The sequence below is a fragment of the Taudactylus pleione genome, unplaced genomic scaffold, assembly GCF_031769625.1.
Source record: "Taudactylus pleione unplaced genomic scaffold, aTauple2 ptg000122l, whole genome shotgun sequence".
Lineage (NCBI taxonomy): Eukaryota > Metazoa > Chordata > Amphibia > Anura > Myobatrachidae > Taudactylus > Taudactylus pleione.
Window position 1 is genome coordinate 2,698,475 of NW_028284524.1, and position 14,247 is coordinate 2,712,721.

Genomic DNA, 14,247 nt, shown 5'->3' on the forward strand with positions numbered 1-14,247 from the left:
GACCAAGGCTATGTAACCCTTGGACAACTACAGCTACTTATTCAAAATAACAAAATCTGGTACCTGTGCCAGCATTACTACCCTATTTATGTCCAAAACCTTGTTGGTTAAGGCAAATTGCAAGTGGGTCATATGTAAGTGACCTCCCTCTGTGGGTTCCAAGTGTGAAATTTGTTGACCAAGGCTATTTAACCCTTGCACAACTACTTATTTAAAATGACAAAATTTGGTGCCTGTGCCCGCTTTACTGCCCTATTTATGCCCAAAACCTTGTTGCCAGGTTTGTAAGAGACAGTATTGTTTTTACAATGTAAATTTAGGGTTGAGATTATTTCCCCTTCGCACTAGGGACCTGGAAGTGACGTGTAGTGAGGGTGGAAGTGCGGTTCCATGCCAATAAAGTCCACTTAAAAAAGAAACATGTCCATTCGCCATGCATTGGGCTCGGTTGGCTCGCCACAAGATTATATTGCCCCTCTGTATCCAGAGGAGGGCGGGACAATAGTGACGTCAGGGTCCTCTTCACGGAGGGAATCTAGGCATTACCGTAAACTTAGTGATCTAACTTGATTTAATTGTTTCAATATGACATGTTCTACATAAGAAGCTGGAGCACGAATAAGAATTAAATAAGTTGGCCGAATAAGAAGCTAACTTTAGCCTCGTTACTAAGGCTTGCATTTATTTTACAGAATAAGAGAAATTGTAGCAATCTGTCCCTTGTAATGAATGAGTGAGTGTAGCAGCTATATGACCTGTTGGTTTTACAGCGGCTGCAGCTCGAATATTTCTGTGGCGGAAAGTGCTGGACAGGAACCAGTGACTATTATCCCGGACCCGGGACGGGCGGGTATATGTGCGTGTCTGTACTGTAATGTGCATGTGCGTGTCTGTTTAGGAATATATACAGGAGCTTCGGATCCCAGCGCTGGTGCCAGAGACTGGGCGTGCAGATCAGACTGCAGCAGACCTAGTGACCCTTGTACGTCACTTCCCCCAACCCGAGCGCGAAGTTTGAATGACGTCACGTTGCTAGCTTTCTGACGTAGATCGGAGGGGCTGCTGTCGGCATTCTGAGAATAACGTAGAAACTGCGTGAGTGACATCATCATGTTATACAAATGCTGGGATTGCTGGGCTGGAGCGACGGGACCGCACGGCAGGGAGCGGGGATCGATAGGAAATTGTGGGAGCACGCCCAAGGAGTGAGGGGGTCTGGGGAAACTGGACACGGGAAAGGGATGCCTCTGGGGACACAAGGAAAGAGGATGCCTGGGGACTGGAAACGGGAACGGGATGCCTGGACACAGCGTAAAGGGATGTCTGTGGACTTGGCACAGGGGAAAGGGATCATCTTGGGACACAGGGAAAGGAGATGCCTGGGGACTGGACACAGGGGGATGTCTGGGGACTGGACACGGGGGAAGGGGATGTCTGGGGACTGGGCACAGGGGGAAGGGGGATGTCTGGGAACTGGGCACAGGGGGAAGGGTGATGTCTGGGGACTGGGCACATGGGGGAAGGGGATGTCTGGGGACTGGGCACATGGGGGAAGGGGATGTCTGGGGACTGGGCACATGGGGGAAGGGGATGTCTGGGGACTGGATACAGGGGGAAGGGGGATGTCTGGGGACTGGGCACAGGGGGAAGGGGGATGACTGGGGGAAGGGGGATGTCTGGGGACTAGACACAGGGGGAAGGGGATGTCTGGGGACTGGGCACAGGGGGAAGGTGGATGTCTGGGGACTGGGCACAGGGGGAAGGTTTATGTCTGGGGACTGGGCACAGGGGGAAGGTTGATGTCTGGGGACTGGGCACAGGGGGAAGGGGGATGACTGGGCACAGGGGGAAGGTTGATGTCTGGGGACTGGGCACAGGGGGAAGGGGGATGTCTGGGGAAGGGGGATGTCTGGGGACTGGGCACAGGGGGAAGGGGGATGTCTGGGGAAGGGGGATGTCTGGGGACTGGGCACAGGGGGAAGGGGGATGTCTGGGGACTGGGCACAGGGGGAAGGGGGATGTCTGGGGACTGGGCACAGGGGGAAGGGGGATGTCTGGGGACTGGGCACAGGGGGAAGGGGGATGTCTGGGGACTGGGCACAGGGGGAAGGGGGATGACTGGGCACAGGGGGAAGGGGGATGTCTGGGGACTGGGCACAGGGGGAAGGGGGATGTCTGGGGACTGGACACAGGGGGAAGGGGATGTCTGGGGACAGGACACAGGGGGAAGGGGATGTCTGGGGACAGGACACAGGGGGAAGGGGATGTCTGGGGACAGGACACAGGGGGAAGGGGATGTCTGGGGACAGGACACAGGGGGAAGGGGATGTCTGGGGACAGGACACAAGGGAAGGGGATGTCTGGGGACTGGACACAGGGGGAAGGGGATGTCTGGGGACTGGACACAGGGGGAAGGGGATGTCTGGGGACTGGACACAGGGGGAAGGGGATGTCTGGGGACTGGACACAGGGGGAAGGGGATGTCTGGGGACAGGACACAAGGGAAGGGGATGTCTGGGGACTGGACACAGGAGAAATGGGGTGTCTGGTGATTGTACTGCACACAAGGAAAAGTTGCATCTGGGGACTGGTCTGACCATAAGAGAAGTGGGGATGCATGGAACTAGACACATGGAAAAGGGGGTGTTTGGGGGTTGCATACAAGGGAAGGTGGGGTGTCTAGGGGCTTTATACAATGGAAATTAGGTATTGGGTCTGGAAACGTGAAGGAGGTATGTGTTTTGGTGACTGCACACAATGGAAGGGGGGTGTTTGGGAAAAGGACACTGGGGAAGGGTGGTGTAGTGGGTACTGCTCACAATGGAAGGTGGGTGTCTGGGAATAGGATGCTGGGGAAGGGGTCTGTCTGGGGACAGTACGCTGGGGAAGGGGTCTGTCTGGGGACAGTACGCTGGGGAAGGGGTCTGTCTGGGGACAGGAGGCTAGGGAAGGGGGCTGTCTGGGTACAGGAGGCTAGGGAAGGGGGCTGTCTGGGGACAGGAGGCTGGGGAAGGGGGCTGTCTGGGGACAGGAGGCTGGGGAAGGGGGTTGTCTGGGGACAGGAGGCTGGGGAAGGGGGTTGTCTGGGGACAGGAGGCTGGGGAAGGGGGTTGTCTGGGGACAGGATGCTGAGGATGGAGCCTCTCTGGGGACATGATTCTGGGGATGGGGAGTGTCTTGGGACAGGACACAGAGGAAGGGGGGTGCATTGGGAATGGACACAGTGTAAGAAGGTTATCTTGGGACTGGATACAGGGTAAAGAGGGTGACCAGCCATCAACTGGGACAGTACTTGGACAGCGCTGCGATTTGTGTCCTGATAGCAAGTGGGGAAGTCTCTGGGCTGGCTATCAGTCCAGATAACAAGTGGTGCAGTATCTGGGCATCGCTGCCATCTGTGTCTAGCCAGCGTGCTATTTGTTACTGGGCTTACTGTGTAGCCAGCAAGTGGGCCAGTATCTGGTCAGCACTGCTATCTGTCCAGATATTAAGTGGGTTAGTATCTGGTCAGCTATTAAAAAATGTATTTGTGTCCAAAAGCAAGTGTGCAGTTCTGTATCTGGTCAGCTCTAAGTTTTTTCTGCTCTAAAACAAATTAGAACCTGTTTAAGGAATGGCATGAAGCAGCTCACTAAATAATCTGAAACTGATTTCATTAGAGGTACTAGATCCTACAGATTATTGAAAAGCTGCAGATAACTGGTCCTCTAGAAAGGAGAAGAATGAATATATAAAATGTTAATATTGTGTTTAAATCAATATAAGGGAAGGATTTTATTATTGCACTCAACTACTTCTTGATGCCGCCTGGCTGGCAACATTTTCTGGGGAGAAGACTGCTTAGTATTGATCTGGCTTTTTCAGTAGACTTAAGCTGGGTACACACCATACGATGGTGCAACCCAGCGACGATGCAGTATAACCTTTTCATCGTGTGTCCTGTACACACTGCACGATCTGGTGTACGGCGGTGTTATGTATGGTTACATGCTGCATATAACTGAACGAATATAACTGCACTGCGTCGTTCATTGCATTGTCTCATCTGCAGTGCACAACAGCAGATGGGATGATGCAATGAACAACGCATCGGCCGTACACACTATTTGATGTGTGCGATATTTAATTTTGATCCGTGTCTGAATGTTATATCGTACAATACATTGTATAAGATGTACCCAGCTTCACTATGGACCAGCTTTTACCCACAACATTACAGGCTTTGCTGTTCACAGGGAAATCTGCAGCTTGGGCTTCCCCTGTCATAATGTCAGCCTGTTGAGCATGTTGCAGAATTGCCAGCGGTAAAAGAGAAAAAATGCAAGTGCAAACTCTAACCATGCTAAACCTAATAATAATACTGCTTACATCAAAGGGGTTCTTAGCATAATAATGGCCATAATTATGGGCCTGCCCACCGCATTCAGGTGACCTCTATTGCCAGTGGTATCAAGCCCGTAAAAGAAAAAAAATTGCATTATATCCTCAATGAAAGTAAAAAACAGCCTCATGTTGAAAGCATTGAGGCTCATTTCAGCATTGCTGCTTGTGGGTTAATAAAGTATTGTAAAGTATTTTTTGGATGCAACTCAACTGACTCCAGCAAGCCGTGGTAGCCCTAAACTGATTGTACATGTTGGTGCTAGTAGAGCTGATGTTTGTAGTACCACATAAAAATATACTGGAGAAAAAAAAAACACACAGACCACGATAAAATACATTAAAGACCTTCCCAACACTCTTTCGCCAATTTATTAATCACCTAAATCATGGGGAGTCTCTTTCTGATTTTTATGCATATATTTGAAGTGACATTAGAGGTTTATTCAACCCTGCTTTAATTGTCTGTTTTCGACGAGTGCCGCTGCTCCCTTTTGTGACTGCATAAAAAATAGTAGAAAGTTCACATGGACAATGAATGGGAGGAGGCCTGTAATTAACCCAGAACAGAGCAGCTTCACTCTGATTGGTCACATAGGGGGCGATTCAATTCAACACAAATTGAATAGCGCCGGGAGTGAGCTCCCAGAGCTATTCAATTTAGTGCGCTGTTTGGTCGGAGAATGCCGATTATCGAGCCTTAACAAGGGTGTTAAGGTGCCTTAAGCGGCATTCTCTGACCAAAGTGCCGGGCGCGTGGCTGTTAGTGCCGCGCTAAGCAGAAAATCAGCTGCGTGCCTGGCACTTTGGTCGGATTTCTTCTTGCATCCCCAGGGGGTGTAAGAAAAAAATCCTTAGCCCTTCCAAACAGCGCACTGATTTGAATAGGTCCGGGAGCTCGCTCTCAGCGCTATTCGATTCCCGTGGAATTGAGTCGCCCCTATAGTGAAAAAGCCACTCTGGTTACTAAGTTACAACTGGATTTCACATAGTTTCTAACCACAATTTATACATTTTTTCAAGCACCTGCATCAGATACATGGCTGTGTTATACATTATACATCCTATTATACTGCAATTACATGAAGATGTCTTTACTGAGCTTATCTGTTCGTGCCTGTCCCTTTCCTCCCATCTTGTCTCTAAGTAGAATTAGTTACGTGCAAGAGGTATCTGATTCTGTATATGAAAGTATGTGCATACAATTTTTTTGTGCAGTATAGAATATAGTTTTATTTTTTTTTTAATACAAGAATTTGGAACTGCCAAATCTGCATCAAACCCTTAGGGCAGAGCTTCCCAAAGTCCACCATTACAGTCCACGTTTTAAGGATATGCATACTTGAGCACATGTAACTTAATTAGTACCTCAGTCAATTTGATTTAAACCATCTGAACTCAAGCATGAATATTCTTAAAACCTGGACTGTAATGGTGGAGTTTCGGAACCTCTGCCTTAGAGCCCAATTCTGAGTTGCATGCAATGCTGATGTTCATGGGAGTTGTACCTAAGTCACACCGCGCATGCGTCCTGATTGTATGTACAGAGTCACACTTGGGATTTCAGACTCGTGCATGGAAATGTAGCTTGAAAATGTATAGGGCGTTCCTAGGCGGTGACTGGGAGGTGCCTATTCAGACGCACTGAAATAGTCCATCTTATTGGTGTATAATGGGAGTGTTGCTGAAGTGTTTTCGTACAGCGATGCAGATTCGTTCACATAGGAGGCCATACTCAGATGGATAATCTGCACCAGCCATAAGGCTGGTGCAAGTTTCAATGGTGCGACCGATGGTGGCGTCTAAAGATGCACCAAGTGGCATTCCACCATCTGCGGACTCTAAAAGTGAGTGTCTTAGTCCATGCACCCTTGGACCCATTATGTACACCAGGGAAGGGCTTTGCTCGTGGCATTTGCAGAAAGTCGCAGACATTAGATTGGCGAAACACCCAGACATGGACATGACTGCGTCCAACTCAGAATCGGGCCCTTAGGCTTTCTACAGGGCTAAATAGTAAAAAGTGTGTACATGTTCTTGTTTATATATCTGAATATATATCTCACAGAATGATTATCCTTTTGTTTGTTTTTTCGCACACTTACCATCCCAACTGTTGGATTTTATAATCCTGTCTCTTTCCATTTGATTTGTTGTCTTTTGTTTACAGAAGATACTTCATAAAATATATTTCATGTAACCTTGGCATGCTGGGTAAGTGACAGGTCTTCAGTTGGATGGGGAGTCGAGGAACACTGTCATTTAAATACATGTCATTCCAGTATACAATAGCAGTACATATTATTTCCCAAATGTCTCTTAGTTACATATGTGTTCAACTTTTCCATCAGGTACCAGCTTGCAGAATTTTTTTTTTTTTTCAATACCGATATGATTGACAAGCTCTATAGCTGAATGTGGTCTACAAAAATGGTCATCCTATGAGGATGAGCAATATAAAGTACAGTTTGGCAATAAGATACTAAGGCTGGTATCCAATTTGCCGCGATCAACGTAAAACAGGGATCTTTCGCCGATAATCCTCGTTTTTCAACAATTTTTCCCCTATATTCTATTTTTTCGGACAAAAAAAAAGGATATTTTGGCTAAAAGCACAAAGGATCGGTGATAAGTTCATGGACCTATTTGTCCACTTCCATGCCCCTCTCCTCTCCCCTGGCATTTCACCTAATCTCCTGGTTGTCGACTGGCTGAACACACCCATTAAACATAAAAAGGTCACATAACCCCTTCGAAACTGCGTCCTGATGTGTTTATTCAGGGACGCATTGGGAGGTTACAGACTATTCCGCTCTCAGAGACTTGTTTGTTGCTGAATGCACATCTGCCACGTACAAGGATAAATCCCATGGGGTAGCCATCTTACTACACTGCTCCATCTCTTACACTATTTTTGATACATTGCTTGACCACTTAGGTAGATATATTTTGTTGGATATTTAAATTTTGGATGCCTGTTATATTTTTTTTATCATATGTTCCCCTATTATTCTCCCTCACAATTTCTTGCAAACTCTTTCTCAACTGCTCTCTACGCATAACACTCCAAATTTAATTGTGGGGGCAATTTTAATGTGGTGGACGATCCAGAACTGGACCAATCTCCTTCCCCACGCCTTTTTATCTCCATTTACTAATTTTAGATTATTCATGGACTGACTGAACTGGAGGTCGCTGCTTTCCTCGGATCGTTCATAAACCTTTCTTTCTGGGGTTCATGGCTCCCTCTCTAGAGTTTATTTTTTTCTTCTACATGATAACCTTATTTTGAAGGTGCTAGAGGCAGATGTTGGAGAGATACTTATTATTAATGCTCATGCTCTGATTTCAATGTTTTTACATCTATCTTTTGTTTGTTGACGGAATTTGGGGACTCCCAGCTTATTTGTATGCTTCTGAATGCTTTCAGTTTTTCCACCATGCGTGGACAGACTTTATGGATAAAAACATTGAACACTGGAAGGATCGCATCCTGCTCTGGAAATCTTGAAGTCTGTCTTGTGCGGAAATATAATTTCTTGCCTAGCCTAGCTCCCGAGACGCCCCCTACTGCTCCTTCTTTCTCTACATGTGGCCTATTATGCCTATCCCTCGGATCATACTGAGACTTCCCTATCTACTTACAAACAAGCCAAATCTACTTTAGTGTTCTATAACAATGACAGACTAAATTGGACTATACACAAAATACATTTTATGACTGGGGTAACAAACGAATTATTGGCTTCCATGTCTAGAGCTACTACTCGTAGAAACCACATTGTTGCAATTAAACCAACTCCTCCTTTTCCCCCTCTCACTTCCACCCCCGCTATAGCTGACACTTTCAGTATTACATGAATCTTTATATGGCAACGACCCCTTGCTCTTGCCTCGTGACTAGACTGAATGATGAAGCACACCTGCCCACTCAGACGCTTTCCTAACGTGAACTACTTGACGCTGATGTCACTCTTGACAAAATATCATCTGTCATCTCCAACTAACAGTTACATAAATCTCACTGCCCAGACTGCTTCACCAGGGAATATTTTAAGCTTCTACAAACTGATATTCTCCTCATTCTTATTGACCTTTATAGGACCATTTATTGATGACACCCTTCCTACCTGACTTTTAATCAAGCCCATACCTCTCTTTTTCATGCCTAATAAAGACCTTTGCCCTCACTCCTACTTTCGCACTGTTCAATGTGGATTTCGAAATTTTTGCGAATATTATGGCCAATAGGTTGCAAAGTATCCTGCCCTTGCTACTCACTGATCATCAGTTTGGTTTTGTACATGCTCGTCATTCGATCAGAGGCATTCAGACGGCGATTGCTGTGGTTGCCGCTTCCTCTCCTACTTTCATTAATGTTCTTCTCAGCCTAGATGCCCAAAAAGCATTTGATATAATTTCCTGGCCCTTTCTACAAAAGTACTGAGCACCAGAGACTTTGCCCTCAACTTTATGACTCTTAATAATTATTTCTAAACTATTGCCCACACTGCTTTCCTTATTAATGGGTCCAGAGGTTTCCCAATTGTAATGTCTCTGGGTTCTAGACCAGATTGTCCCCTTTTACCCCTGTTGTTTAACCTTCTTCTAGATTCCATGCTACATATCTTACAAAATGGGACTTCCTTTCAGGGAATTTGCGTAGGGGATCAAAACTTTAAAGGTTTTTGCCATTGTGGATGATATTCTGCTGTGTGTGTCTAATCCTGCCTCATCTTTGTGTCCTTTCATGAAATTTCAGAATTCCAATTCGTTTCAGCCTTCCAGGTCAGTTTTGATAACTCGCCCATCTTGGGCAGCACACATTCCCTTAACCAGGGTAACTAGCTCTATTACTTATTTAGGCACACAAATCCCTTCTGAAGCAGATTGCTTACATTGTTTCTGGTCTTGCCGGGTTATCAACAGGTTTTGGGTCTGGGTTTGGAGGTTTGCTTCGGATGCTTTAATTATGTTCCTCTAACTCTGGAATAGGCTGTTTAAGGGATCCTTCCTTTGGGCACTAGAGTTTCCAAGGAGGGAAAGAAACTACTCATGGCCATATCGGCAGCAGCCAGAAAGAGTAGCCTCAAGGTGTGGATCCAAACTGTTCCTCCGTCTGAACATTTTTAAATAATATCTGTTTTTCTTCATGTATGGACTGGTTAGAAGCCTCTCTTCAGATAGAGAAATATACTCAACAGTTTTTTGAAGTCTGGAAAAGCTTTATTGACATTCAGCCAATATCTCTTATTCAACGCTGCTTTCAATTTAATCCCTCCAGGGCTTTATTTACAAAGCAGCGGCTTTGCAGGTAAAACTTAAAAACTGCATCCGCAGTCAGTGTAAAGCACGCGGGTGCCGTTTTAAATGTCGGGTCGGCCCTGCTGCACAGCCAATGCTGATATATCTGGCTGTGTGTATGGGTGATCCGCCAACACTGATAACTTGACTGGACGGGCAAATTTTAAGGCCCGCCCAGTTGTGATGTCAGCCCAGACACACAGAGCGTCTGATTGGTAAGTGTGTATAGCTTACCGATCGTCGGCTCTGATGAATTAGTCTGCTGACTGATCCGCTGTCAAAGTGTATACCCAGCATAATATTTGTGTCAACTTTTTGAGCAATTGATTGATTTTTTTTTTTTAAATGTTGTTTTATTGTAGCTTGTTAATAAAATAAACTGACAATGAATTAGTAACAACTAATCGGAGCAATGGTCAATCAAAATAACAAATCTAGTATTTGTGTGTTATGATTACTAATGCTGCAATGTATGTATATAAACCTTGTCCTGCATTGTATTGTACTGTAAGTCACTGGTTTCCTGACTTATTTTTGTTTTTGTAAGGTGCTGCAGAACACTTGTGGCGCTATATGATTAAAGGATATTAATAATAATAAAAACAGGTACTTGTGTACTTTACGGACTCATTGCAGAGTGAACCCAATGAAGTTTTAAATGGTACTTGTGTACTTTACGTACACAAGTACCTAAAGAAGAAAGTTGTCCCCTCGCGGGCTCGCTGCGCTCACCACGCTTCGGGCTCATTGGCTCGCTTCAAGGTTATATTCCTCCCTCTATGCCCACTTGGATGGTAGGGAATGATGCTGGACACTGGCTGATGACGTCAGGGTCCTCTCCCTGAAGGGGATTTAGACATTACCATGATTGCTAATAATAATGAGTGTAGGACACTTGGGTTCTCTCTGCAATGAGTCTGTAAAGTACACAAGTACCTAAAAACAAATATAGTATGTAAATATGAAAGGCATGTCACAAAATGTAAATGGATTTGAGAAAAAAAAAAACAATCAAAATAACAAATATAAGATGTAAATATGAAAGGTAAGACATAGTGTGAATAACCTTCAAAATGTATAAAGAACATACCAGTTTTACAGAAGGGATCTAAAAGGCAGGGCCAAGGAAAACCCTTAAAAAATAAATAAAGTGGTGGGTCCAGAGACCAATAGAGCAAGTAATAGTGTTTCTTCTAGGAGGGGACAGGAAGGCTATTAATGTAGGGCACTGCTGTGTGTGCGCCCAAAACAAGCATGTTTGCTAGAAAAGAGGAGTGTTCTTGAGTCATCCCCTTTTCATCACTGTAGGAGGCGTGCTTAGAACTCTCGGAGATGCTGGGCTGTCCCAAAGCTCTCCCCACAATGTGAATAGATGCGCACGGCATCTATTCACTTGCTCTTGTTGCCAGTGATTTATTCACCTGGACTTTTCTCCGCCGCTGGACAATGTGTTCCGCAGGTGGGGACTGCTGTTTCAGCAGGGCGCCGTCTATAGGGCAGGGTGCTTTTCAGCTACTTCAAATCGGGCAGGGAACAGCATAGTCAAGTTGACAGTACAAATGGGGGATTATTGAATCACATATGTTATTCATGCCAAGAAGTAGCGTGGAAGCAACTTCTAATGCGATGCTGGATTGGGTCTGAGAAAATGGCTATGTAAGTCTCCCACATCTCAATTAGTTTTTGATTGTGACTTTCTTTCTAGAGGAAGGCCTCCACACAATCCATGCAGTGGATGTAACTTAGCTGAAATATTGCCATGGACAGTGGGTTTGTTGAATCCACATCCGTAGTATAGTTTTCCTAGCAGACTCTGAGACCACTAAAAGCAATCTATGACTACCTAGAGAAAACATAGTACCTTTTGTAATATGCTAAAGATAACCCACTCCGCTGTTAGAGGAAAGATATTAATCAAGAACAGATTAGCAAAACAAAAAATGGGCATCCAAAATATTTAATACTGCAAGTGGACAATCCCATAAACAATTAAACCGATCCACCCTATGGAAACCACATTTGAGACCATTATAAGAGGATAAGAGGCCAATTTCAAATTGTTTAGACAGTCATAAATAAGCATTTCAACATAAGTTGAGATTGGTAGTAATTCAGGAGTGATGGTGAGGGCTTTGAGTAACGAATCTATGTACATGTGTGGGAAGTGGTCTCGCCATTTGCTTAGCTCAATGTTGAGACTACTATAGTCAAGTGGGGCCCGCAAAAATGCATAATGAGATATGACCTTATGAGTGAGTGGGCGGAAGAGGAGGTTGTAAAGGGTTGACCAGTCAGTATAACTAAAAGTATCAGTTACCATACTGGCATAGTGTTGGGCCTGAAGGAATGGCAGGGTAGACACAAATCTGACTATCGGTCATTGGCTTTTTAGCTGGTTTGTGCAAGAGCTGGCCAACAGTTTGAAGTCTATTGGGCTTATGTAATAGGGTGCGAGCTTGTGCCACTGCGTGAATTTATGCGAGTGTTCGTGTTTTTTTTTTTTTTTTTTAAAAGCGGCATTCATTTTAAAAGCAAAATCAGCTTGGTTTTGCCTTTAAAATGATTGCTGGTTTAAAAAAATGAGATATGGTAAGAACTTACCTTTGTTATCTCTGTTTCTACGAAGTCCATAGGGTTCCACAGGATACCTTGGGGGTATAGGTGATGACGTCAGGCATCGGGCACCATAGAGTTAAGTTTTCAGCCTCCCAGGAAGCACTAGGGTCCCCCTCCTATACCCCGCCCCCGAGCCAAGGCATCTCAGTTACTTTCCAAGCCATAGGCCGGAGGAGGAGATGGAAGAGAGAGAAAAAAGATCTGGACACACACAAGAATCACATTCTCCCCAGAGGGAGACGGAAAAAAACGGTGACCAGAGTAAAGCCCATCTGCAGCACAAGTGCGACAGGGCGGGAGTCCTGTGGAACCCTATGGACTTCGTAGAAATAGAGATAAGTTCTTACCATATCTCATATTTTCTACTTCAGGGTCCATAGGGTATCCACAGGATACCTTGGGGATGTCCCAAAGCAGTATCCTTCAAGGGTGGGGACGCTCCTGTGCTGAAAGGAGAATCCGCCGCCCGAAGGAAGCATCCTGATAGGCAAAGGTGTCAAACGCGTAATACCTCACAAAGGTATGGACAGAGGACCACGTGGCAGCCTTGCAGATCTGGACTGCAGAGGCACCACGTCGAGCTGCCTACGAAGGACCCACAGACCTAGTGGAATGAGCCCTCACAGAGGATGGAACCGGAAGGCCTTCATGAAGATAAGCTTCAGAAATTGCCATACGAATCCAACCTGCCAAAGTTTGCTTTGAAGCAGGCCAACCCTTTTTACGGAAGCCATAGAGGCCAAACAAGGCGTCCGACTTCCTAAACGAAGAAGTGCGATCAACATAAATCCTTAAGGCCCTCACAACGTCCAAAGTGGCCTCACCCACTGAAAGGTCAGGTGAGTTAAAAGCCGGCACAACGATTTCCTCGTTGATATGGAAACTTGAAACAACTTTGGGAAGAAATTCAGGACGAGTGCGCAGCACTGCCCTGTTCCCATGAAAAATCAGGAAAGGGGGTCTACAGGAGAGAGCCCCTAAGTCAGAAACACGTCTGGCCGAAGCAATGGCCAGAAGGAAAATTGTTTTAGCTGTCAGCCGTTTAAGGTCCACTGAGCCCAGTGGTTCAAACGGCGGTCCCTGGAGAGCCCTCAGGACCACAGCTAAATCCCAAGGCACCACCGGTGGAACAAAAGGCGGCTGAATTCGAAGAACACCTTGCATAAAGGTGCGTACATCAGGGATTGCAGCAATCCTACTATGGAACCAGACAGACAGGGCAGACACCTGCACCTTCAGAGAAGCAAGGCGAAGCCCATGGTCTAGTCCCGCCTGTAGGAAAGCTAACATTCTAGACAGACGGAACTCCCGAGGGGCATAACCTCTCGGTCGACACCATTGGAAGAACGTATGCCACACACGATGGTATATCCTTGCAGAAGATGGTTTCCGAGCTCTTAGCATAGTTTGTACCACAGAGCTGGAAAACCCCCTGGACCTTAACATGGCCGTCTCAACAGCCACGCCGTCAAAGACAGCCGAGTCAGGTCCGGGTGAAGACAAGGACCCTGTGACAGCAGGTGCGGTCGTAGCGGCAACCTCAGAGGAATGTCCACGGACAGACTCTGAAGGTCTGAGAACCAGTGCCGCCTGGGCCACGCGGGAGCTATCAACAGGAGCGTTCCTCCTTCCTGTTTGAATTTCCGGTTTACCCGTGGAAGAAGGGAAAACGGAGGAAAGAGATAAGCAAACCGGAACGTCCACTGGACGGACAGAGCATCCACCAGAGACGCCTTTTCGTCTCTTGTTCGAGACCCTTACACCGGCAACTTGTTTTTGTGCCGTGACGCCATGAGGTCTATCTCTGGAAGACCCCACCTGTCCACCAGAAGTTGAAAGACGTCCTGGTGCAGAGACCATTCCCCCGGTTGAACATCCTGGCGACTAAGAAAGTCCGCCTCCCAGTTTAGGACTACGGGATGAAGACTGGTGATATGGCCGGGAGAT

The 14,247-nt window shown here is 46.2% G+C and overlaps 1 protein-coding gene across 3 annotated transcripts in view; it reads left to right on the forward strand.

Moving 5' to 3' along the window:
• Window positions 1-842: 842 nt before the first annotated feature.
• Window positions 843-14,247, forward strand: part of ZRANB3 (zinc finger RANBP2-type containing 3) — a 413,977-nt gene continuing 400,572 nt past the window's right edge. For 2 of the 3 annotated variants that reach the window (XM_088472268.1, XM_088472269.1), the window contains exon 1: window positions 844-1,095. The gene's annotated coding sequence lies outside the window, so the exon portion shown is untranslated. Of the gene's footprint in view, window positions 1,096-14,247 lie in introns of all 3 variants that reach the window. The other variant, XM_088472267.1, reaches the window with a different exon arrangement.